The following is a 26,695-nucleotide window of genomic DNA, read 5'->3' as shown; positions in this document are numbered from 1 at the left end:
GCCAAAAGTAACACAACATAGGCTCCTGAAAATGTAAACAATAATGAGATAAATCTCACATATGTCTGGGTGCCCAGAGGCAAAGCAGGCTCCAGGCACAGTGATCAGAGGTTCAGTGATGGCATCAAGGACCCTGGTTCTTTTCATTTCTCCGCTTTGCTACTTTCTAGGGATGTTTTCCTTATGGTTACAAAATGACCAGCAATTATGATAAGGGTACACAATTCATTATTCACAAACAGCAGGAGAAAGAATGAGAAAAATCTTCCTCAAGCGTGGAAGATACACATCCCACAGTTGGCCCACCCTAGGTCACATGCCTGTATCGGGATCAGCAATCATTTTTGGAAAATGTTATGTGGAGATTAAGTTTCATTTATCAGGATTTCAGGAAATGGGATGGATGCCTGAACTGCACTGGGATTCTGCCAGAAAGGATAAAGAGAGATGGATCAGGGTAAAAAACCAAAGTTTCTTCTACCAGCGAAGAGGGGCACTCTTCCTGACTTAGAGAAAGCCTGGGTCTGGAGCCCTATTCGTTCAGATTCTTATGTTAGGTGTCTGCCTTCCTATCTCTCTTCCTCTTGCTCTCAAACTCTAATAAATGTCTATAGGATACACTGGTATTGCTATTATGGCTTAATAAGGACATGTTTTTGTATGTTCTATATTTTACTAACCTCTTCAGATCTATTTATCTCCACTAAGTTTGAGGTAATGGAGAGAACACTTTTGATACACATTGTCCACTTTCCTCTATAAAATTGTTACTAATATTTGTTTGTACCAGCTCCATGTGAATGCTCAGTTTCTGTTCCTCAGATAGCATCAAGCTAGAAAATAGATTGAGAGATAATAATATGTTTTCTTGTTATCAAAATTATATTTTGGGGTCTTATTAAATTAGAATAGATTCTAAAGCACATATTTACATGTTATTTTTTATAAATTATATTTCTTTATTCTAAGTGATTTATATTTCATATTTTAATTTTGTATATCTTTTTTTGTGATTGATGTTTTTGTTTAGTTGCTAAGTCATGTCTGATTTTTGTGACACCATGGACTACAGCATGCCAGGCCTCCTCATCCTTCACTATCTCCTGGAGTTTACTCAAATTCATGTCCATTGAGTCAGTGATGCCATCCAACTGTCTCATCCTATGTCATCCCCTTCTCTTCCTGCCCTCAATTTTTCCTGACATCAGGGTCTTTTTTTGCAATTGCCTGGGCCTTTTGACCATTTTTCAATTTGGGATGAGGTGATTTTCTTGATTGATAAGTGATGTATGAGATTGGTTACATTAATGGTCTCAAATTTTCACTTTTTCCTTTATACATCCATTATATCTTTTGTCCTATGACTTTGGAATTCCTCTCATAAAAGCAGAGTCTGCTTCCCACCCCAAGGAACTTCTTTGACCGGTAGAATGATGCAGAAGTAATTTTGAGCCACTTTTGAGCCTAGGCCTCCAACAGCTTTGCAAATTTTTCATTTTCCTCCTGTACTCCTGCCTGATACATGCTGGGACTGGCTTGCTGGAAGATGAGAGACATGTAGAAAGATGTAGAGGCTGTTGTAAATCTGCTGACATTAGCTGACACCAGACATGGGGCTGAATACAGTCAAGATCGGGAAAGCCACCTGGCAACTCCTAGTTGACCCAGACTGAGCTATAAATGATAAATGTTGCGTTTCTCTGAGGCTTTGTTTTTTTGTCAAGCAGTCTTGTAATCATAGTGAAGTAGCTCAGTCATGTCCAACTCTTTGAGACCCTATGGGCTGTAACCTACCAGGCTCCTCTGTGCATGGGATTTTCCAGGCAAGAGTACTGGAGTGGGTTGCCATTGCCTTCTCCACTTGTAACGATAATAGAAAACTAATTACAACTACTATCCTCTTTCATCCATTAAGTTACACATACATCCTAGATCTTGCCCTTTAATTATGTTTATTATGTTTTGACTTGCAGAAGTTTAAGAGGTTTATAAAACCAAATCTGTTTTTTCCCTTTGTGACTTCTTCCATTGTTTTAACATGTAGAAAACAAACAAACAAAAAAAAACAAAAAAAAACTTCTTCACTGAGAAATCAAATAAACATGTACATAGAGGGCTTCCCAGGTGGCGCACTGGTAAAGAATCCACCTGCCAAAGCAGGAGACACAAGACATGCAGGTTCGATCCCTGTGTCAGGGAGATCCTCCCCTCCGCCCCAACCAGAGAAGGAAATGGCAACCCACTGCAGTATTCTTGCCTGGAAAATTCCACAGATAGAGGTGCTTGGCAGGCCATAGTCCATAGAGTCTCAAAGAGTCGGACAAGACTGAGCACTCACAAACATGTATTTTCTTTCAATTGGTGGTTTCAACTTGGCATCCAATTTTTGCATATATTTGGGTCATTTGGTTATGTGGTATACTGTAAGGATCTAGAATTTTTTTCCCAAAATGATTTTTCCAACTAGTTTTGAAACAATCCAATCCTGGTTTGATTAATGAAACCACTTTCATATATTTGACTCTTAGATGTATATCAACATTTACTTTAAAATACTTTAAAACAATATTTTAGGTATTGAAGTTTTATAATATGTTTTGTGTGTGTATGTGCTCAGTCACTCAGTCTTGTCTGACTCTTTGCGACTCTATGGACTGTAGCCTGCCAGGCACCTCTGTCCATGGAATTTTCTAGGCAAGAATACTAGAGTGGGTTGCCACTAATATTTGTAAAGATTGGATAGCCCCTATTTGTGGAAACAGCAGAAACAAAGTTGATTAAAAGAATATATTTACAAATAAACCATCACTTTGGCAATCTCCTGACCAGTAATCTTTATAAAAAGTTAACCATCCCATTAATAATCATGCCAAAAAATGCCATTGAAGTCATTTATATATATTAGCACATTTTCATATGTCTTACACACTTAAAATTTTTTCTCTAATTTTTTAGCTGTTATTGTTATAGGTATTTCTCCTTTATTTTTTTAGAGTGCTGTGAAGCTAGATGTTTTTGTCTATCACAAATCAAACTATATTTTCAGAAGTATTAATTTGAAGAGTTAGTTGGTATTTATGATTTAATTTCAAAGGAAATTATTTTGTTCCTTTGAGTAAACAAGATGGGCAAAGATGGAATCAAGGCAGAGAACTGAGCTGCCCTTCTTAGGAAAAATACTGGAGATTACAGTAGTGGTCACTGCTATCCCAGATGCCAGATAAACAAAGTCTGCATCATGGTAGGTAAGAGGAATAGGGGCTTCTTCTCCTCTTCTAGTTGGTGGTAGCAGAGGACTCATGTCATCCTCATCTCTGGGGACGTAGGGATTGTGCTCCCCTAGCATTTTCTAAGAACCACAGCACTCAAAAGTGTGGTGATACAATTTCTAGGACTGTTCTGTTTTGTGCCTATTGTCCTAGTGTAATAGTTAATACTTCCGTACTTCCCTTTTAGAAGTGTTCTGGTCTGGATGATGTATTACAAGTCCCCCAACTCATCAGTTCAGTTCAGTCACTAAGTCATGTCCTACTCTGTGACCCCATGGACTGCAGTATGCCAGGCTTACCTGTCCTTAACCATCTCCCTAAGCTTGCTCTAACTCATGTCCATTGAACCAGTGATGCCATCCAGCCATCTTGTCCTTTGTCATCTCCTTCTCCTGCCTTCAATCTTTGCCAGCATCAGGGTCTTTTCCAATGAGTCAGTTGTTCGCATCAGGTGGCCAAAGTATTGGAGTTTCAGCTTCAACATCAGTCCTTCCAATGAACACCCAGGACTGATCTCCTGTAGGATGGATTGATTGGATCTCCTTGCTGTCCAAGGGACTCTCAAGAGTCTTCTCCAACACCACAGTTCAAAAGCATCAATTCTTCGGTGCTCAGCTTTCTTTATGGTCCAGCTCTCACATTCGTATATGACTACTGGAAGAATCATAGCTTTGATTACATGGACCTTTGTTGGCAAAGTGATGCCTCTGCTTTATAATACACTGTCTAGGTTTGTCATAGCTTTTCTTCCAGGAGAATTTCCTGGCTACAGTCACTGTCCACAGTGACTGTGGGGCCCAAGAAAATACATCTGTCACTGTTGCCATTGTTTCCCCATCTAATTGCCATGAAGTAATGGGACCGATTGCCATGATCTTCAATTTTTGAAAGTTGAGTTTTAAGCCAGTCTTTTCACTCTCCTTTCACCTTCATCAAGAGGCTCTCTAGCTCCTCTTGCCATAAGGGTGGTGTCATCTACATATCTGAGGTTATTGATATTTCTCCCGGCCATCTTGAATCCAGCTTGTGCTTCATCCAACTCGGCATTTCATGTGATGTACTCTGCATGTAAGTTAAATATGCAGGGTGACAATATACAGCCTTAGCATACTCCTTTCCCAACTTGGAACCAGTCCATTGTTCCATGTCTGGTTGCAACTATTGCTTCATGTCCTGCATACAGGTTTCTCAGGAAGCAGGCAAGGTGGTCTGGTATTTCCATCACTTAAAAAATTTTCCACAGTTTGTTGTGCTCCACACAGTCAAAAGCTTTAGCATAATAAATAAAGCAGAAGTAGATGTTTTTCTGGAATTCTCTTACTTTTTCTATGATCCAATGGATATTAGCAATTTAATCTCTGATTCCTCTGCCTTTTCTAAATCCAGCTTGAATGTTTGGAAGTTTTAGGTTCACGTGCTACTGAAGCCTAGCTTGGATGATTTGGGCATTACCTTGCCAGCATGTGAAATAAGTGTAATTGTGTGGTAGTTTGAACATTCTTTGGCATTGCCTGTCTTTGGGATTGGAATGAAAACTGATCTTTTCCAGGCCTGTGGCCACTGTTGAGTTTTCCAAATTTGCTGGCATATTAAGCACTTTAACAGCATCATCTTTGAGGATTTGAAATAGCTCAGCTGGAATTCTATCACCTCCACTTCCTTGGTTTACAGTGATGCTTCCTAAGGCCTGCTTGTCTTTGCACTCCAGTGTGTCTGGCTCTAGGTGAGTGATCACATCATTGTGGTTATCTCAGTCATTAAGATCTTTTTTGTATACTTCTTCTATATATTCTTGCCACCTCTTCTTAATATCTTCTACTTCTGTTAGGTCCATACCATTTCTTTTCTTTATTGTGCCCATTTTTGCATCAAATATTCCCTTGGTATCTCTAATTTTCTTTAAGTGATCTCTAGTCTTTCCCATTCCATTGTTTTCCTCTATTTCTTTGCATTGTTCACTTAGGAAGGCTTTCTTATCTCTCCTTGCTATTCTTTGGAATTCTGCATTCAGATGGGTCTATCTTTCCTTTTCTCCTTTTCCTTTAGCTTCTCTTCTTTTCTCAGCTATTTTTAAGGCCTCAGACAACCATTTTGCCTTTTTGCATTTCTTTTTCTTCGGGATTACTTTGAGCACTGCCTCCTGTACAACATTACAAACCTCTGTCCATAGTTCTTCAGGTACTCCATCTATCAGATCTAATCCCTTCAATCTATTTGTCATATTTGCTGTATAATCATAAGGGATTTGATTTAGATCATACCTGAATGGTCTAGTGGTTTTCCCTACTTTCTTCAATTGAAGTCTGAATTTTGCCATAAAGAGTTCATGATCTGTGCCACAGTCAGCTCATAGTATTGTTTTTGCAGACTGTATAGAGCTTCTCTTTAACTGCAAGGAATATAATCAATCTGATTTTGGTATTGATCATCTTGTTATGTCCATGTGTAGAGTCATCTCTTGTTGGAAGAGGATGTTTGCTATGACCAGCGCATTCTCTTAGTCTTTGCCCTGCTTCATTTGTACTCCAAGGCATAACTTGCCTGTTAGTCTAGGTATCTCTTGACTTTTTGCATTCCAATCCCCTATGATGAAAAGGACATATTTTTTTGGTGTTAATTCTAGAAGGTCTTCATAGAACCATTCAACTTCTGCTTCTTTGGCGTTAGTGATTGGGGCATAGACTTGGATTACTGTGATATTGAATGGTTTGTCTTGGAAACAAACCAAGATCATTCTGTCATTTTTGAGATTGCACCTAAGTAATGTGTTTCAGACTCTTTTGTTGACTATGAGGGCTGCTCCACTTTTTCTAATAGATTCTTGCCCACAGTAGTAGATATAATGGTCATTTGAATTAAATTTGGCCATTCTCATCCATTGTAGTTCATTGATTCCTAAAATGTTGATGTTCACTCTTGCCATCTCGTATTTGACCACTTCCAATTTACCTTGATTCATGGACCTAACATCCCAAGTTCCTATGCGATATTGTTCTTTATAGTATCAGACTTTACTTTCACCAACAGACACATCCACAACTGGGCATTGTTTCTGCTTTAGCTCAGTTTCTTCATTCTTTTTGGAGCTGTTTCTCCACCCTTCTCCAGTAGCATATTGGACACCTACCGGCCTGGGAAGTTCATCTTTCAGTGTCATATCTTTATACCTTTTCATTCTGTTCATGGGGTTCTCAAGGCAAGAATGCTGAAGTGTTTTGACATTCCCTCTCCAGTGGACCACGTTTTGTCAGAACTCTCCACCATGACTCATCCATCTTGGGTGGCCCTACATGGCATGGCTCACAGTTTATTGAGTTAGACTAGGCTGTGATCCAAGTTATCAGTTTGGTTAGTTTAGTTTTCTGTGATTGTGGTTTTCATTCTGTCTGTCCTCTGATGGATGATGATAAGAGTCTTCTGGAAGCTTCCTGATGGAAAGGGCTGACGGTGGGGAAAATTGGGTCTTGCTCTTGTGGGCAAGGCCATGCTCAGTAAATCTTTAGTCCAGTTTTCTGCTGATGAGTGTGGCTATGTTTCCTCTGTGTAGTTTGGCCTGCCAACATGCCTCCCAGGACTGCTGCAGTCAGTGTCCCTGACCCTGTGGCAGGCCACTGTTGATCCACACCTCCACTGGAGACTCTTGAACACTCACGGCAAGTCTGACTAAGTCTTTTGTGGAGTCACTGCTCCTTTCTCCTGGGTGCTGGTGTGCACAAGTTTTTGTTCATGCCCTCCAAGAGTCTCTCTTGCCCCCATCCTGTGGAAGTTCTGTAATCACATCCCACTGGCCTTCAAAGTCAAATTCCCTGGGGGCTCTCAATACTTAAGCCAGATCCCCAGGTTTGGAAATCTGCTGTGAGCCCTATAACTTTCACAACTGTGCAAGAACTTCTTTGATGTAGTTCTCCAGTTTGTGGGTCGCCTGCTCGGTGGCTCTATAGTGGGGATAATGGTAACCTCCTCCAAGAAGACTTATGCCACACCTCCCAGGATTGCTGCTGCCAGAGCCCCTGTCTCCGAGGCAGGCCACTGCTGACCCATGCCTCCGCAGGCGACACTCAACACTCAAAGGCAGGTCTGGCTCAGTCTCTTGTGGAGGTCCCTGCTCCTTTTCCCCTACTTATACTGTACCATGAAGCAGTGGCTGCAGCTACAGTGACCACTGTACCCTTAGACTGAGAACTGGGGTTGGGAGAATAGGTGCTCGGCACTCAGTGGAGCTTTTGTTGCCACAGACGCAAGACCCAGACTGCTAATTAGGAGTGGAAAAGGTCACCTTTGTGTGCACAAGCCCCCTCCTTCTGTTTATAGTGCAGCATGTTTTAATGGAGAGGGCAGAAGAGCCTGCTTTTATCAGCTTTTGGACCAATCTCTGCACGAAATAGCAGAGCCTTCTTTTCAGAGCCCTGGGCTATTACACTTGCTTAATTGGAATACAATAGTTTTTAGTGCATGCTAGAGCAGCAAGTATATGAGTCATCTCAAACCCAAGCAGCAAGCAAGGCTGATTCTGAGAAGACAGTGGGAAACATTTTGGAGAGACTCTGGGGAATGCTGGTGCCCTTCCTGTGTTATCAAAGGGACTGAGTGGCAGCATCAGATGCTGGATGTCCTTGCCATGCTTGGGACCTCACCCTGGGAGTCATGATCCCTCCCAGGCCTTCACCTCACTGACAGAAGTGCATGCTCCTGGTAACTTGGCTCATGAAGGAGATCTGAATTAGGCTTGGTCATGCTCCCTCTCTTAAGCTTCTGGCGTTTTGTTCTTTAGAGACTGGGGGCATTGTGTGCATTTATGTGTGTACTCGGTCATGTCTGACTCTTTGCCACCCCATGGACAGTAGCCTGCTAGGTTCCTCTTTCCATGGGATTTCCGAGGCAAGAATACTAGAGGTTGCCATGTCCTCCCCAGGGGATCTTCCCGACCCAGGGATGGAGCCCACATTTTCTGCATCTCCTGCATTGGCAGATGGGTTTTACCACTGAGCCCCTTGGGAATCCCCTGGGGACATTGCTGCTGCTGCTAAGTCGCTTCAGTTGTGTCCGACTCTGTGCGACCCCATAGACGGCAGCCCACCAGGCTCTGCCGTCCCTGGGATTCTCCAGGCAAGAACACTGGAGTGGGTTGCCATTTCCTTCTCCAATGCATGAAAGTGAAAAGTAAAAGTGAAGCCGCTCAGTCAGGTTCGACTCTTCGCGACCCCATGGACTGCAGCCTACCAGGCTCCTCTGTCCATGGGATTTTCCAGGCAAGAGTACTGGAGTGGGTTGCCGGAGCTTATTAAGTTCCTGTGATTTGTTCATATCATTTCCCTTAAACAACATTTCCCAAAGTGTATCCTCCAGAGCTCCAGTTCTGAGACCTAAGAATGGTGCTAAGGAAAAGGAGGTGGAGCTGGGAAATGATTGTTTTGCGTTAGTCTGTGTTCTCTCACTTCAACTTGAGGATCTTAGTGAAGTCCTCCCAGAAGATGCAGTGAGAATGGGGCTTTGGAGGATTGTGACAGAGTCAAAAAGTGAGTAGAATTTAGAGAGGGAGACGGGTTATATTGTGGAGATTTGGGTGACATGATAAAGTGGACTAGAAGATGAATTTAGTTTTCTTCCCTTTGCTGGAGAGAGAGGCAAGCAGGTAGAGGTGGGAAAAGGGACTTGGACTTTTTCTTGGACTCTGTTGCCATAGTATAGCTATGACATGGTCAGGGCCTGATGCAGGCTGGCAGCAATGGGGATAGAAAAGAGAAATTAGATGTAAGGAAATTATAAAACTATGGGAGGTGTGCCAATGGGGTGGTCAGTCAGCAGCAATGGTGTATTAACAGCAGCTAAAATCTGAGCCCTCACCATGTACTGTGCATTGTGCTGAGTGAACACAGTCCACGGAATGTCTCATGAAATCCTCCCAAGGATACTAAGAGGCAACGTGTGTATTTTACTGATTAAGAAATGGATATTTATAGAGGTGAAGTTATTTAAATAACCTAGAGCTAGTAAGTGGTTCATCTCACTTTGAACCTCTGCAGAGCCATATAGAGGACTGATCAAGGAGGGTGAGTTCATCTGCCTAGAGAGACTGTGTAGAGATGATGCCCAGAAGGAGCAGGTGGCTGCCTCCCTTTTGCATATTATGGGCTGATAATACAACCGATAATGCCAATTTCACCACGAAGGAGATGAGTTTAGTCCTCCCGTTATCTTGAAGGTTGTTGATGGGGACGGAGGTGTGGGATTTGAGAAAAAGAGTGGCCCTGCTGATGTGGAAGGCAGATTAAATGTGACAAGTCTGACTAAGAGGGCCACCAACCCAGTGCTCTAGGGGCTTTGAATAGGTCCAGTGCTTATTACATTAATTTCAATCTAATATTTACTCAGAGAAAACAAGTGATAAAATCACTTGCCCCATCATTTTGGAATGGGTGTCAAAATCCTATTAAAAATCTGAGGATGACTGAAGACACTGCAGTTGGGAGGAAAAACACTTTCTGGTTTTTGTAAAATAACTATGGGATGTGTCAAGTATTTACTTCCCATTGCAGTTGTAATGGTACTTCAGTATCCCCTGTGGATGGATTGGGGAGGGGGAGGAGGCATTATGTATAATTTAAAAAAAATAAATTATGACACCAAATATTCTTCACAACAATTTGAGTTAGTTTCTGAGTGGGTCTACAGAGGCTGTTAGAATGCGAGATTACAGCAGAAAACCAATTTCAATATAAGCCTATGGAGATCCCATTACAATATAAAAATGAAATGTTGCCAATACATGTTATACACTACACCCAGAAATAGAAAGCAATACAAAATCCCTCATGCCTGTATGATATTTTGGTTCAGACATCCATCCATTGATTGAGCAGCATTCTCTAAAAGGAAGCTGACACAGCGTCTTTACTTCAAACTGTGGTCATTATCATCCCACAGATGATGTTTTATTTAAATGGATTATCCTTTAAGTCACCTGGGGAAATGGCAAAGAAACTGAATTCCAAGTCTTGGGCCATAACTAGACAACTCAAGGATATTAACAGAGAGATTCATGCACTCAGCATGTTGAGGACACTAGTGATTCTCAACCCTGACTATACATGAAAATCACCCGGGAAGTTTGAAAAAAAATACCTATGCCTGGGTTCACGCCCAGAAACTGTTTAATTAGTTTGCTGGTGTTGTGCAGTCATCCGTATTCTAATGTGCAACACCGATTTACATAAGCCCAAAAAGCTGGATTCAGTAGGGCCTGCTATGTGTGCCCCCAAAAATATTGGGAGGAGCTCTACCAACCGGAACAGAAATTACCTGCAAATAGGTACAATAATATATGCCATTTTGTCTTTCACCTCAGCTGCTGTATCACTTTAGAAGTTTGGTGGAGGGAATGTTGAGGCTTGGTGGGGTGGAGTGGGAGCATTTCAGGTGACCTTGGGCAGCTTGGATTTCCAGCTGCTTGCACATTGATTTGAACTATTACTGAGGTAGACACTGGGTAGTCAAGCTAAATTCATTACCTAAGTCTAAATTATAGGTGGGTGACAGTACTTGGTGTCTATTCAGGTAAGCATCCTATTTCCAACTTTAAAGGACCAGGAGTGAGCATTAGATCTAAATTTGCCAAATTGAAAGGGATTTCTATTTCTTCTCTACCTCCTATGACCAATATTAGCAAGAAAACATACAACTTCTGGTAGCAATCAATGCTATCTTGAAACCCTGAAGGGAATCAGACTGAGGAGGAAGTTATACCCGGGAGAGGAGAGTGGACAGATTGAAAGAACCTGGGTCTTTGATGACATCATTGAGTGGCTGACCATGGGTGCCTGGGATTTACTCTGTTTGGGGGCCTGTTTAAATTGCTTTCAGTAGTGAAAAGTGAAAGTGACTCAGTCGTGTCCAACTCTTTGTGACCACATGACTATACAGTCCATGGAATTCTCCAGGCCAGAATACTGGAGTGGGTAGCCTTTCCCTTCTCCAGGGGATCTTCCCAACCCAGGGATCATACCCATGTCTTGCACATAGTAGGTGGATTCTTTACCAGCTGAACCACAAGGGAAGCCCAAGAATACTGGAGTGGGTAGCCTATCCCTTCTCCAGCAGATCTTAGTGACCCAGAAATCGAACCGGGGTCTCCTGCATTGCAGGCAGATTCTTTACCAACTGAACTATCAGGGAAGCCTGATAAATGCATAATTTAAATTATGTATAATACAAAGTAAATGCATAATTTACTTTGAGTAATTTACTTTGAGTAAATTATGCATAATTAGTGAATTATTTCAAGTGGACAGAAAAAAAGTGAGCATTCCAGTTAGAATTAGGAATCCCACTATGATATTAACTCAAAGATCTTAGACCAAGGGAAACCTCCCTGAACCTCAGTTTCCTCTTTTTGTAAAGCTAGGGATCTTAACATGATCTAGGATTCTTTCAACACTATCAGTGTATTCTTAAGAATTTTATTCATTTGTTTCTCAGTGCTTTCTGATGAAAAATTATTTTCTAACATTTTTAATTATCTTCTGTTTGTAACCTAGCAATTTAAAATGTCTGTGGATAGTTATTCTCAAGTGAAATTTCACTACATCTTCATTTATTTTTCAGTTTTGGGGTATAAGGGTCAGTCTAGTCTTTGGTTTCTATTTTGGCTTTACTTTCTGTCTTGGACTTGGTTTTTTCCTACAGTAGTCTTCTGTCTGGCAATGAAATGGTGTTATACATGGGGATGAAATTATACATGCTTATATATGTTCACATGGAGCTCCTCAAGCAATGAGCAACATGTTCAGAAAAAAATTATCTAACAGAGAATGGTGGAGATATAGGCAGAATGCCAGGGATTTTGCTCACTTTGAGCCCTGAATTCTTGAATCTAATAGTCCTTCAATGCCTATCTATATTGGATACCAATATCCAAAGAGGTTTATTATTAATATCTTGAGCTTTACAGAGACCTATATCTTTCAATAAATTTTTTAAAATTGATGTATAGTTGATTTACAGTGTTGTGTTTCAGGTATGCAGCAAAGTGATTCAGTTATATATCTCTATATCTCTATCTGTATACTTTCTCAGATCCTTTTCCATTAAGAGTTATTTTAAGATAATGAATACAGTTCACTGTGCTACGCAGTAGACCCTTTTAGTTTATCTATTTTATATATAGTTGTGTGTATCTTTTAATCTCAAACTCCTAATTTATCCTTCCCCCAACTCTTTCCTTTTGGTAATTATAAATTTGTTTTCTGTGTCTGTGAGTCTGTTTCTGTTTTGTAAATAAGTTCATTTGTATCTTTAACATGCCACATATAAGCATTATCATATAATACTTGTCTTTGTATGACTTACTTCACTTAGTATGATAATCTATAGGTCCATCCATGTTGCTGCTAATGGCATTATCTCATTCTTTTTTAATGGCTGAGTAATATTCCATTGTATATATGTACCACAAATCCTTTTGAGCTTACGTTCTGAAATGAAAATTGTGTAAAATTTACTGTATGTACACACCTACAGAACAAAATTTGAAGGTGTACTGTGCGTCTTGATGTCCATCTTTAATTTTTTCTCCTGAAGACTGAGGTTCCTCAGCCCTCATGCTCATGGCAGCAAACTCACAGCTCATCTGGTCTCTACCTTTTCCTGTTTCCCACATTGCTCTCGTCCTGATGGCTCCATTGCTACTTCTTCTTTCCTCCTCTCCTCCCTCTACTCCCCTTCTTTCAACAGTTAGTGAGCACCTTTTATGTGCCAGGTGCTGTGCGAGGCAGTGAATATATAAAATTACTCCCTGTCTGAGGGGGGAAAACAAACACAAAAACAAATGATTAAAAAGAGTGTAATGATTTCCATATAAAGGCAGGGGGAAAGCTGCCTCTTTAGTAAGATGCAATTTGTCAAGAAATGACATGGTAATGAGTTTTTGAACCAAGTAAAGATTTATATTGTGATCTTTAGCACATAAAAGGCATATCTAGCATGTGTGTGGTAAAAACTAAGGTAGTATATGTGAGACTCACTATAATATACTAGTGCCATCTTCCACTTCGTCCACAACTTTGTGAAACTGTAGGGTGTGCTTCTGTGGGATCTGAGAGCATAACTGAAGTCTCCAGCAAGGCACACGGGAAGGCGACTTGGTTTGTGGTTACGTGTGGTCATTGTGCTTTAGCCCCATTGTAGCTCTTGTTTATAATGTCTGTAGAAAGAACTTCTTTTCTAACATTATCAACTTCGCTCTTGCTCACCCTCTGTAAACATCTCACAAGCCACCAAAGAAGTAGCCTTGAATGTAGATCAAAATCTACCATCTCATGCCAGTCTAGGGAAAAACAGAAACTTTTTACAAAAGTTTTTCTCAGAGTAGATTCTTCTGCAGAGCAGTTAATGGCTCTTGTATTGACAACTCTTACTCACTTGTAAGCATATGGTCTTTATGGTAGGGTTGCCCAGTAATTTAAATATTGCCCAACACAGAGTCTAATCATGTAGCAGATGCACAGATGGTGCTGGAATGAACACACTGATGGACCCTGAAGTTAACTTTCCTTATTTTCTGTTGAATTTTAATGTTTTGTGACTTACAATGAATTTGATTAGAGTGGAAATCTGCTAGGTAGTTTTCAGATTATGTGAGCGATGGGTCTGGTAACTTCAGAGTGAGTGTGTTGTCTGGTTAGTTTTGCTTTTAAACGCTTGTCTTTGAGTAATACTTTAGAAAATTTAAAACCTTCCCATGCCGGGTAATTGAATACCAAGAGTAAGAGACTTAGACAATGAGGACATTTATTTAGACCATTACAGTGAAATGTAAATAAATGCAAGTATTATTCTCCCCAAAGAACATTGTGTCTAGGATTTTGGTATTTTTATTACAGTTTTAGATTTTAATAACTATTTGTATGGGCAAACACAGGTAATCTATCTGGCCTCATCTTTTTCATCTGTAAAATAAGAATTGCACTAAACTAGAGTCTTTTCCTGGTATTCCCTGGTGGCTCAATGCTAAAGAATCTGCCTGCCAGTGTAGGACATGCAGGTGTGGTCCCTGGGTTGGGAGGATCCCCTGGAGGAGGGCATGGTACCCTACTCCCATATTCTTGCCTGGAAAACCCCATGGACAGTGGAGCCTGGTGGGCTACAGTCTATAGCATCACAAAGAGTTAGACGTGACTTAGCCACTGACCTTGCAGGCACACAGTGCTTTCCTGCCAGAAAGTTTGAAAGTAATCTTTAAATAAAATTGCAGGGGAAAAGAAATACTCTAAAAATTATACAACTGGAACTGTAGTTGAAGCAGGAATGTCCAAGAATCTGGGACTCAGAAATGCGGATGCAAACTTACTAAGAAGCAGACACAGCTTCCAGTGAGCGAGTTAGGACCATGGTTTCTTCTCTGTACTGATGATACAACAGCAGTGTAAAATTATGTGATGTGTGGGAGGGTGAAGCTCCTCTTCTGGAATGGCAGATCAGGGAACTGTGTATACAGGTGTGCTGCCTGGGCAGTAATGACAAAATCCATCTGTGCTTGTTCCAAACTGAGCTTTTAGATGAGCCATTTAGTCTCCAGTATTCTGTCACCTTGAAACTATGAAATTCTGTCTCTAATCCTCCAAGTACTGGAAGACACAATGAAAACACCGTCCTCTGAGATAATCGTCTGTTCCTCAAGTGGTGACAGCTTTGAAAAAACTTTCTCATTGTCAGAAAACCAGCATAGAGCGGTTTTAAGCAAAGCCCCCAAAGCAATCCTGTTTGTGGGTGTTTTCATTAAACACTCATTGTGACTTTCTTGATCTGGAGATGATTTTTCTACCGGACTGGGGAAGTACTCATCTCTTCAGCATTTATTTAGTATCTACCCTATGCCAGGCATGTGCTCAGTGTAAGAGATAAAAGCTAACTCTTCATCTTCAAGAAGTTAAGGTATAATATGGGAGACTGCCACACAAACCAATTCCCGTGCACTATGGTGAGCCCCTCTGAGGTCTGAACAGGGTGCTGTGGGGAAGATGGACAAGTAAACCAACTCACTCAAGCAGAGGAAGGCTTCTCGGAGGAGGTGATGCCAGAGTAAGCTGAGAAGGAGGCTAAGAGGAGGAAGAAAAGTGTTTTAGGCAGAGGACCAGCAAATGGGGAAGCATTGAGGCAAGAGACAGTGATGAGTTGATGATCTCAAGTACTTTGTGGCTAGAGAATTGACCAATATGCATAGTCTGGAAACAACTAGAGAGGTGGGCAGAGCCCCCATCCCATGCTATGATCCAGGACTGAACTTTGCTTTGAAGGCTGTGGAGAATCTCTGACGGAGTGTAAATAGGGAAACAACAAAATGTAGATTCATCAGGAATATTAGGAGGCTTATTTGGTCAACAATATAGATGATCAGTGGTGGTGGGATGATGGGGAGAGAGTGAGAAGGCATGAACTTAGAGGGTAGGGGTTCATTTACAAGACAGGTTCAGGGAAGAAGTGATCAACGCCAGGTGAAAGGCCATGGCTTTTAATTATTCTTGAGTCATCCTTTCATTTCTCAGTAAACCTTACTTGGTCATGCTGTATGTGTGTGTATATATATATACACAAACATGCATGTGTGTGTGTGTTTCTGTGTGTTTTTTAATGTTCCATTGGGTTCTCTTTGCTAATATTACATTAGGGATTTTTGGAATTAGCAGGATACTCTGATTTCTTCTTATTTCTTTTCTATGCTTTGAAAGATTGGAAATAATATCATGTTATTTGTTTCTTGAAGATTTGAAGCAGATGCATTTGGGGGGATTTGTTGTGGTCTCAGAAGAAAAATTACAAATCTATGATCATGAAGGAAATTAAGAATGCTCTTGGAATTCCCTGGCGGTCCAGTGATTAGAACTCTGTGCTTTCACTGCAGAGCCCTTGGGTTCAATCCCTTGTTGGGAAACTAAGATCCCACATGCTGTGTGGTGTGGCAAAAAAAAAAAAAGGAAGAATACTCTCAATTCTGATAACTTATAACTTCTTAGAAACTATCCATTTCATCTAGAAATTCAATATTATTTTTACAGAGTTTCACAGTAGTACTCATGTGAAAGTGAAAGTCGCTCAGTCATGTTCAACTCTTTGTGACCCCATGGACTATACAGTCCATGGAATTCTCCAGGCCAGAATACTGGAGTGGGTTGCCATTCCTTTCTCCAGGGGATCTTCCCAATGCAGGAATCGAACTGGGATCTCCTGCTTTGCAGGCAGATTCTTTACCAGCTGAGCTGCTAGGGAAGCCCATCACAAAACTACTCATAATTCTTTTTAATATCCTTGGCATATGAGTTGTCGTTTCATTGTTGATTTCTCCCCATCCTCAGCTTCATTTTTGATTGATTGTGTTTGTGCTTTCTCCTTTTTTATTTTTTGTTTATAGTAACTGCTGGTTTATCTCTATTACTTTCCCCCCTAAAAATCACCTTTTGGTGTGATTGATTAATTCTTCTTTCTTCTGTTTTATAATCTATCAATTTCTGCTTTTTATCAGAAATAATTTGTTTCTGCTGCTTTCCTTACATTTTATTCTTTTTAAAGTATTGAGTTGAATTCTTGTCTAGTGATGTCAGTGTATAGACCCTTATGTTTTCATTTGTGCATAGCTTTCAGTGTTTATATTGGGTTTTATTAATGTAGTATTTTGATGCTATTATTTGCTAGATATTATGAAACTGTGGAGTCAGAGAAATTATGATCATTATTGTCAAAGAATGAGTTATAACATCTCAGGTGGGGGTTTTACTAGTTAATAATTTCTACTTTACATTATAACCAGAGATCTTGATCATTACTACTATTCCTGTTTTTTTTGTGATGCTTTTCTGGTGCCTACAGTATGATCAACTTTTGGAAACTTTTTAACAAGTATTTGAGAACAGGTTTATTCGGTGTTCACAGCTGAAGTTATAAAAATGTTAATGTAATGAATTAGGCTCCAGATTCTTTATATCCTCACTCTTTTTGAGTATTTGACTTGTTTGGGGCTGAGAGAAACAAATGAAAATCCTCTTCTGTTTGGAAGAATTGCTTAAATTTCCTGGTTTTGAAAGCTTTGTGTCCTCTTTTGTTTTAATTGTTGGAATGTAAAATAGAATAGTGGTTATTTCTTCATTGTAGATTGAAGTATTATAACAATAAAATACTCTTTTGTCTTGCTTAATGCTTATTGCCTGGAAGTCTGGTAAAGACATGACAAATACAAAAAAAAGAAAGAAAAATCCAAATTACTTGTAATTTTACTTTTTATATTTATAAATATAAAATTTATACTTTTTATATTTATATCATTTTACTTTTAATATTTCTAATTATTAAATATAATTGGAGAATCTTTGAAGGATTTATAGTATTTCACATACATGTATGACATATATTACATATGTAACACATTTCAATCCTGTTATGTTTTTCTCTTTCTGGTGCTCATGTTGTTTCCCATTTTATACTATATGTTATATCCTTTTTATTTTAGTTCTGTTGTTCTCATACTTTTGATAATTTGGGAGATTTATAATCTGGATTTTAGTTCTTCTGGTGCTACTTTTATGACCATGAATGCTTTTTAAAAGCTACATCTATTGATTCCTTGCTATGAAATATTAGGAAACTCATGTCCTTGTCCATCTCTACACCACCCCTATATCACTATCTTGAATTTTTAGTTTCTTTATTTTCATGATGTTAAAGTTCACAGCATATATTAAATGTTATAGACTTCTGGTGGCTTCTGTGTTCAGCACCAATTCTTAAATACCACAGCATCCCCATTTCTGGTTCCTTATTGTGGTCCGTCTTTTGGCTGGCTGGGGTTCCTTTTCTATCATTTTTCCCCATAAGGGTCTATAGTTGTTATATTCTGACTCATTGCATAGTTGCAAATGAATGACTAATATTTGTATCCATGATTGATAACTAATTGGCTTGAAATTATTGAGGCCATGGTTATTTCTCCCCAGTACTCTCTAAACATTGCTCTGGCATTGAGTATTTTGTGGATGAGTTATGCTAGCCCAGTATTTTTATTATGATTTTATTTACATATACATATATAACATATATATTATTGTACATATATAATGCATATTCTGTTTTCATTATTGCTCCCTCTCCCAAAGAACCTTTAATACCACAGATATATTTTATACTTCCTCTGGAGGGCCACAAACTTATGTAAGAATTTTTCACCCCTCCTTTCTCAAGAACCAGTTCTTTTCCCCTTGGGAATGACGTCATCCCTATTAAGTATATATGTGCTAACCTGGTCCCCCATATCCTCTTGTAAATGACTTAATTTTTTTCAATGTGCATAGTATTTTTTCTGCAGTTTTTCTTGGGACACAGTGTGATCTTTGCTACTGCAGATTTAGGGCTTTCTTTTTTCTCTGCCAATCTTTATTATATTTTTGAAAAATTTCTTGTGTTCATTTGTTCCATTCCCTTGTTGAAAAATATCAGTTATATCTGCATCAGATATCCCCTTCCATATTTCACATCTCTGATCTCCTAGCCTCTTTTTATTTTCTATTTTATTGCACAGTTGCCTTAAAAAGTTCAGGCCATAGCAGTTCAGCTACATCTATGTTTCTGTTGCTTTTAATACTTTTCATTTTTATAGTGGTTTATTATAGTCTCTTTCTGATTTTATCCTCCTTTTCCTAATATGTGCATTTTCTTTCTTTTGCCCCTTTTATTCCTTTTTCTTTTTGATATTCCCAGCATCTTTGCAACCATCATCCCTCAGATTTGGGGCTAACCTGCCTCTTCTCCTCATCTCCTGATAGGCAGGTCGTCAGTCAGAAGATCCATGTGAATTCATGGACTCCTCTGTAGCTCATAGGTCTTTGTTTGGTGATTTTGTACTTTTCTCACTTAGTTGGGTGTAATAAGCAGGTGCATACCTGCTTACTCTTTCTGATCTGTCTTCAACCTTGCCTGACCTCTGGCTGTTTTCCACACTGGAGTCTTAACTAGAGAAAGTGAAGACAGAAACAGTTCTTCAACCCTTGTCCTTCTTCTGTTTCTCAGTGTGCCAGTGTGTAACAAGCCCTCAGGATGGTCTCTGCTTGGCCTTGGCATGTTCTCATACTCATCCTTCCAGGTAAAGCTGTGTCCTCCATGTCCCTCTCAATTTCAGAGAAATTTCTATTCTTTTTCTTTTTTTAAAATTGATGTCTAGTTGATGAACAATATTATGTTAGGTGCAAGTGTACAACGTAGTGATCCAGCATTTTTATAGATTATACTCTGTTTAATGTTATTACAAAACAATGGCTATATTCCCTGGGCTGTACAATGTATCTTTGTTGCTTATCTCTTTAATACATAGTCGTTTGTATCTCTTCATCCCCTATTCCTATCTTGCCCCTTCTTTCCCTCTCCCTGCTGGTAACTACTAGTTTGTTTTTTTTATCTGTGAATCTGTTTTTTTATATTCACTTATATGTGGAATTGTGTAGATGCCACATATGTGATAGCATGTGATAATTGTCTTTCTTTGATTTATTTCACTAAGCATAATACCCTCTAAGTCCATCCATGTTGTTGCAAATGGCAGAATTTCATTTTTTTCTACGTGTGAGTAATATTCCATTGCATTTATCATTGTTGTTTAGTCACTCAGTCATGTCGGACTCTTTGTGACTCCATTTACTGCAGCATGCCAGACTTCCCTGTCCTTCACCATCTCCCGGAGCCTGCTCAAACTCATGTCTACTGAGTTGGTGATGCCATCCAACCATCTCAACCTCTGTCGTCCCCTTCTCCTCCCACCTTCAATCTTTCCTAGCATCAGGGTCTTTTCCAATGCATTGGCTCTTCGCATCAGGTGGCCAAAGTATTGGAGCTTCAGTTTCAGCGTCAGTCCTTCCAATGAATATTCAGGATTGATTTCCTTTAGGATTGACTGGTTTGATCTCCTTGCAGTCTAGGGGACTCTCAAGAGTCTTCTCCAACACCGCAGTTCAAAGGCATCAATTCCTCAGTGCTCAGCCTTTTTTATTGTCCAGTTCTCACATCCCTACATGACTAGGGGGAAAAGCATAGCTTTGACTATATGCATCTTTGTAGGCAAAGTAATGTCTCTGATTTTTAATACACTGTCTAGGTTTGTCATAGCTTTTCTTCCAAGGGGCAAGTCTCTTTTAATTTCATGGCTGCAGTCACCATCCCCAGTGATTTTGGAGCCCAAGAAAATCAAGTATGTCACTGTTTCCATTGTTTCCCCATCTATGTGCTGTGAAGTGATGGGACCTGATGCCATGATCTTTGTCTTTTGAATGTTGAGTTTTAAGCCAGCTCCACTGGAGCTGAGCTCCATCATTTCCAGCTGAATTACAGCGGAGGTGATGGCACTGCATATACATACCACACCTTTATCTATATATCTGTTGATGAACACTTAGGTTGCTTCCATATCTTGGCAATTGTCAATATGAGCAATTGCTGCTGTGAACATTGGAGTGCTTGTATTTTTTTGAAAATAGTGTTTTATTTTCTTCAAATATTTGCTCACCAGTGGGGTTGCTAAATCACGTGGTAGTTCTATTTTTAGGTTTTTGAGGAATCTCCATAGTGTCTGCACCACTTGACGTTCCCACCAACAGTGTACAAGTGTTTCATTTTCTCCACATCCTTGCCAACGTTTGCTATTTGTGTTCTTCTTGATGATACCATTCTGATAGGTGTGAGGTGATAGCTCATTGTGGTTTCTACAGAGTAATCTTCACTCTTATGAAGACCTAGGAGGTATGCGTCAGTTTTTGCTACCTCTAGTTTAGGTCCAAAGTTTGGTGTATTTTGACAATACTCTTTACTGTAACTTAGGGTTTGAGCCATTTTTTCTTTTCATTTTAGGTGCAATTTTCTTTAGTCTTTATCCTCTTTATATCTGTGGCTTTCTGGGAAGGAAGAAGAGTAAACATACGCTTATCTCCCATCCTAAACTCATGATTATACACTTCCCCAAATAGATACAGTTCACATTCCCTGTCCAGAGTTGTGACTAAGATCAGGAAATAGGCCACTAGTTATAAAAACATGTCAAGCTTTTACAGTCAATGTTTTGTAATAACTATAAATGGAGTATAACCCTTAAAAATTATGAATCACTACATCGTGTACCTGAAACTTATAAAATATTACACATCAACTGTTCTTCAACAAAAATATTTAAACACAGGTAAAGCTCTCTTAGTAATGTATTTGAGATAGTTAAAATATTACACTACTAATGAAAAATAGAATTTGAAGTAAAAGGGTGAGAAATAAGGGTGAGGAGACACAGAGAAAAGAAGCAAGGAGATTCTACCACGTTTCTGTGACAGGGTGGCTGTTGCAAATCAACACTGAAATTAACTCTAATGTTCCTGGAATCCAGCACTGGGGAGGATGATCACAATGGCTGATTCACTTTATTTTATTTTATTGGAGTATAGTTTAATACACTTTTAATAGCTTGTAAAAGGGAAACATATTATCCAATGGCCATCAACCATTTTCCTGGCTCTAAAAAAATTCATAGAAACAATTTGTTCAATGGATGTCTGTTGTTCACTGTATTACTACATATCCCTTACATGTTTTAAACAGCACAGAGGTAGGTTATGCTCCTGTTTGGAGGAAAGGAGCTAGGAGACGCATTTGGGTGATTACCAACAGTTAGGGTCAAAATTGAATCCGCCTTATGCATGAGCTTACTGATTCTGGATCTTCTTACTGTACTTACGCCTAGACCTGAATTCTTGCCAATATTGATTCCTGAGGCCTTGTTAATTCTCTTGATTTTTTTCTCTTGGTTCCCAAACTTTCTACTTGCTCCAGGTAATGAGAACCTCTTAGACTTACCTCTGCCTGGCATTTCCTGGGCCCTTGGCTTGAGCCACTTGCTTCAAATACTGGTGTCTGATGTCACGTATGAGTCTCCTTACATAGAAGCTCAAAGGGTCAGGTCAGCCCTTCAGTAAATGGTGGAAATAGTCATGGTTGATAATGGCTTCTGGAGGAGAGTGCTGAGATGTGCCATGCAGAGCCCCTATCAGGAGTGAAGGATCATCCCCATAGCCACTGAGAGTGCTGATGGAAGCAAGACCTCAGCTCTCAGTTTCCTGCTGTCTTGGCTGAAGGTGATGCCCCTTCCCAGGCCAGCTACATTCAGTGACTCCTCTTCACGGGGATATGAAAGCCTGGACCTTTTCCCCTGCAGGATTCAGACCTCCCTACAGGGTAGGCAGAGACCTTTATTGAAACTAGATTGCAGCCGACTTCTCCCTCCTTTCCAATCTGGCTTTCTTCCCTTTTCTTCCCCAGGTACACTCACTAACAACCCTCCTACCCACCAATTCCCATCAAGGAGTCTACTTCCTGTGCAGTGCAAAAGGGAACACCTTTTTAAACCATCTCAGGGTGATCCATTGCATCATCACAATCAGAACAACATGTAATTGACCCACATGCCATAGTATTAACTAATAGGAACTTGTAGAACTAGAAAGGAAACACAGGACAGTAAAAAGGGGTTGAAATTCTAGTGGGGAAGGTGAATTAAAGGGGTGGGAAAGAAGTGAAAGAGGAAAAGCAAGCATACTGGTGTAGTTACATCTCTCCTCAAGATACAAGTTTGGGGAAGTTAGACATTGAAGGAACATCTGAAAACCACTTCCAAATTCTCCCATCACAGTACCACCTAAACAAGGAACACTGCAAACATCCATAAGACTCCTAATCTCGAACCTTTAAAATGCTTCTCCACCCTTCCCATTTGATCCTTACAGTAGTATCTGCCCGAAGTGGTGCCACCTTCATCTCACGGAAGGGGACAAGCGAACTCTTCAGAGAGCTTAGGTGACGTGTCCAAGGCTACCCGGCAGATCCCAGGGCAGCAGGGCCCAAGGCCAGTGCTTCTGCCATGTCCATTTCCTATGAAATGGTGGGGCTCAGGTGACTAACACAGGGCTTCCCTGGTGGCTCAGACGATAAAGAATCTGCCTGCAGTGTGAGAGACCCAGGTTCAGTCTCTGGGTTGGGAAAATCCCCTGGGGAAGGGAATGGCAATCCACGCTAGTATTCTTGCCTGGACAGTCCAATGGACAGAGGAGCCTGGCAGGCTATAGTCCATGGGGTTGCAAGGAGTCAGACATGACTGAAATGACTAACAGACAGCCAACAGCTGGCATTTACTCATGCAAACTAATCTCTTTAAAGCTGCCCATCTTTGGAGTTATTCACATACTTTGAATAAAACACCCTGGGGTGTCTGGCCTGGGTGAGGGAACTGCAAAAATCATGGTAAACAAGTTAGAGTCGGTGAGAGAAACTCTGATCCTCTCAGCAGCCGCCTTCCACTCTCCACAGGTGTACATACTACTCCACAAACCCCTTAAGTGTGTGGAGTTAGAGACCTATTTATTTTTATAGTTAAAAAAATAAAGGCTTTCTGAAATCTTGCTTGGGGTCTCAGAGCTTCCTGCTATGCCTCTGGGCACCTGTAGTGTTGGTGTATAAATGCACAGAGCTTGTTTCCTGAAGTTTCCATGGGGTCAACATGAGGTTTATTTTTTTTATGTGAGTCGAAGTAACACTGAGCAGATTAGAACCAGTTCCTGGAAGAGCATCTCATAGAGAGTTGTGGCTTAGCTCTTAAGGGACTCTGTGCTATAAGTCTCGCTACTGAATAGTTTGAAACAAAAATAGATCAAGGAGCTGGAGAAAGTCTCCCCCTGTCTTTGCCCTGGCTCCCCATCCCTGCTCATCCTGGTCTGTTGCAGCACACCCTCGCTGCCTGCACTTGCGGTGCTCTGGCTGGTGGTGGACTCCCAAGGTGCGGGCATAGTCCTTGTTCCCCTTGTGACTCCCTTGAGCCCTATGGTTGAATGGATGATTTTTTGCATACATAATTAAATAAGCTCTAAGAATACCAATAGGAGAAAAAATGAGGATGTTTCTCCTCCCTCCCTTCCTGAAAAGCCCCCTACCCTTGCACTGGATGGGCTGGGTGGCTACACCTCCCCCCCAAGACTGATTCAGCAGTGGCTTTTATAAAGCTTTTCTGGTATGTGAGATGTTTCCCTAAAACAAAGCAGTAACCAATAATCTTTTCTTTCTTTTTAAAGTCTCCATTTTATTCTGGTATTTTCTTTCTAATGAGAGATAGCGGAATCATTCATTCCATACTTTACCTGTGGAAGAATGCTCTGGGGTATAGGAATGCTTTGTGGAAGGCAGAAGGTAAAGTGGATTAAATACAGTTCATCTATGCTGGCATGTATTTCTCTGTGGGGAATTCTTTTTTAAGTATGACTAATGCAAAATGAAGTTGTGGGTGATGGTTGAGGAAAATCAGTCAAGAGCCAGTGACTTTATCTAGTTTTGTTTTCAAAAGAACACAAAAAATTTTTACTTGCATATTTTAAAATTAAGAACAGGACAAAATACTGTTCTATCCAACTGAGTAATTATAGTTACAATTTTAAAGAGAAAGTGTGGTAGTGTTTGAGGCAAAGTGTTGGAGCAGACACACAGGGTGAAGAATCATGTATGTCTTAGAGATTACAGTTAAGATGGTCAGGATTATGCTGCAATACGTTTTTATTGAAATATAGTTGATTTACAATGTGTTAGTTTCAGGTGTACAGCAAAGTGATTCTGTTATGTGTGTGTATATATATATATATATATATATATATTATTTTTTAGTTTCTTTTCCTTTATATAGATTATTGCAAGATATTAAGTATAGTTCCCTCTGCTATACAATAAGTCCGTGTTGGTTATCTATTTTATATATAGTGGTGTGTATATTTTGATTATTATTAACTGCGAGCCTCTAGTAGCTCAGCTGGTAAAGAATCCGCCTGCAATGCAGGAGACTCTGGTTCCATTCCTGGGTCGGGAATATCCACTGGAGAAGGGATAGTCTACCACCTCTAGTATTCTGGCCTGGAGAATTCAATGGACTGTATAGTGCATGGGGTTGCAAAGAGTCGGACATGACTGAGCGACTTTCACACACAACTGGGAGCTAGGCCTCCAAAGTCTGGTACAAAGTGAAGTGAAGATCAGGTCAGGGTCACACTCCATTCTCGCTCACCCCTGCTGTCTATGTGTCATTTAAATCTCAGTTGTGGCCAAAGACCAAGTTCTGAATTTTCACAAGCAACACCAATCCATTTTCCTGAGGGCTGTCCCTTTCTTGGGGATGGTCATCATTTTGCCCAAGTTTGCCTTATTAAGAGGGAGGCCTGAGGAGCAGGAACCAACATCTTTCTAACCAGTCAGATCAACTGAGTCAAACGTTATAATCAAAGGTGTGACAAACGTTTCTTCTGGGTCGTTCCTTCATTGCATTTGCACAGAAGTTAACTTCCATAGAACAAAACATGCAATCCTCTTACCGCATGCAATTCCGTTGGTTTACTGTGCAGTGTTTTGCATCAGACAGCTCCTGTGTGAGTGTGATTGTGTGTTGATTCTTTGAGTTTGATGGGAATGGTTTCAAAAAAAGATTTCAGACTTAAGATAACTTGGGACAAAAAGCAGCAAAATAAACCTTCAAAAATATCCTCAGAAGGTAGAAAGGAAAAGTACAGTAGACCTAGATATGTGTCCCTTTTTGTTGTTGTTGTTGTTTAGTTGTTGCTCAGTCATCTCCAATTCTTTTGCTACCCTTGGACCGTAGCCCGCCAGGCTCCTCTGTCCATGGGATTCTCCAGGCACACATACTGAAGCGGGTTTCCATGTCCTCCTCCAGTGGATCTTTCCAACCCAGGGATTGAACTCTCATCTCCTATGTCTCCTGCATTGGCAGGCAAATTCTTTACCAACTGAGCCATCAGAGAAGCCTGTGTCCCCCTTTAGAGAAGGATGTCTGCTGCCTCATGGGCAGTGTGTTCAGCAAGAGGGCCTCTGGCTGTCTGCTGCTTTGGGATCTGCCTCAGCTACAGAGAGCTGCTCAGCAAGGCTGCTGCACCTCCTGGGACAGCCTGCAGTTGAGTGAGATAGAGGGGCAAAACCTTGACATGTCAGTCCGCCAGATAACTCATATTGGCGACACACACTCCTGAACCTCCTGCCAGTTTTCTGGAGACTTTGTTGGGTCTGCTTTGCAGTTCAACTGTTTCTGTTTCCATAGCTTTCCTATCATAGGTGTTGACTCTTAACAGATACTCTGTGTCCCAAACTCCATCTAGAAGTCAGCTTTTGGAGAATCCACTTTGTGATATTGTAGTTGGTGCCTGTTCCTGAGAAAGCTGGCAGTGAGACTGGGATTTGGAGACGGTTCGCTGATACTGCCTGGCACTGAAAACTCCATTACTTGTAGAAGGTGAAGCATAATGTGCAGTTCAGTGTGAAAACTTGTGTCAGTGGTAAACTGGGATGATGCCCAAGTGAAAGTGAGTTGAATGCATTGG

General features: G+C 40.4%; 1 long non-coding RNA gene across 1 annotated transcript in view; it reads left to right on the top strand.

Moving 5' to 3' along the window:
* Window positions 1–374: 374 nt before the first annotated feature.
* LOC145512228 (uncharacterized) overlaps window positions 375–26,695 on the top strand; it is a 281,896-nt gene continuing 255,575 nt past the window's right edge. Inside the window, exon 1 of the long non-coding RNA XR_014058416.1 lies at window positions 375–457. This is a non-coding gene — a long non-coding RNA (uncharacterized LOC145512228). The remainder of the gene's footprint in view (window positions 458–26,695) is intronic.

This window comes from Giraffa tippelskirchi, chromosome 7, assembly GCF_054371585.1.
Source record: "Giraffa tippelskirchi isolate mGirTip1 chromosome 7, T2T-mGirTip1v1.2.pri, whole genome shotgun sequence".
NCBI classification, from domain to species: domain Eukaryota; kingdom Metazoa; phylum Chordata; class Mammalia; order Artiodactyla; family Giraffidae; genus Giraffa; species Giraffa tippelskirchi.
This window is presented reverse-complemented; position numbering and strand designations above follow the sequence as displayed.